Here is a 973-nt window from a genome sequence, read left to right on the forward strand (position 1 = left end):
ATGTCCCTGGGTGGCCCCTGTGGTTGTGCTGCTCAGAGGGCCCTGTCTGCCCTGCCTACCCTACACCTGCCTTTGTTTCCCATGGACCCTGCCCTGTCTGCCTGCCCATCTAACTTACTCCTCTCAAAGCCTCCCCTTCTGGACATGTGTCTGGGGTCCTGCAGGAACAGGAAGCTCATCTTCCTAAAACACAGGGGCTCCTTACAAACACCAGAGTCACTGCTCAGGCCGGGCACCTCCTCACGCTTCTGCTGGCCTGGGATGGGCGCTGTGCTCTTTGTTTTCTCTGTTGTTGGTAGATTTCCAGGGCGGTTGCTCTTATCCCTTCTCATTCTCTGTTTGTTCCAAAGGAATCACTGAGCAGAAGGGGCAGAAGCAAAATGGTGGTGTAGGCAGCTCCAATCTCTTGTTCCTCCACAAAAACATCCAAAAACAAACCAAAACTATCAGAATAGGCATCTTTCAGGCTGATGAAAATAGTCAGAGACCTGCAGCAACTGAGAAAACCCAATTCAAGTACCTGCTACTCAGAAAGGGAAGGATCCCGGGGGTGTGGCTCAGGGGTTGAGCATTAACCCAGGAACCACGAGGTCACAGGATTGGTCCCGGGCTCCGGACTTGAACCCCAGGACTCGGCATGCAGGAGGCAGCCCATCCACGGTTGTCTCTCTTGAGGTTTCCACCTCTCTACCACTCTCCCCTCCTCTCACTCTAAAAGCAATTTAAAAAAACACATTTTAAAAACGGAAGAGAGAAGTAAGGCTTCCTGGTGTTTGAGCTGTCCATGCCCCTCCACTCCCCAGGCGTGATTGCACTTTTCTCTTCTGTTTTATAAATGCAGCAACAGGCCTGTTTGTTCGCCCACCAGCAAAGGACAGCAGACTCCTATCAAGCGGAGAAGATCAGGATCTTACACAGCTGATTGGGGACCTACTGCCATGGGGAGACTTGCCTGGTTGCCTTCACATGTTGG

The sequence above is a fragment of the Myotis davidii genome, unplaced genomic scaffold, assembly GCF_000327345.1.
Source record: "Myotis davidii unplaced genomic scaffold, ASM32734v1 scaffold2258, whole genome shotgun sequence".
Lineage (NCBI taxonomy): Eukaryota > Metazoa > Chordata > Mammalia > Chiroptera > Vespertilionidae > Myotis > Myotis davidii.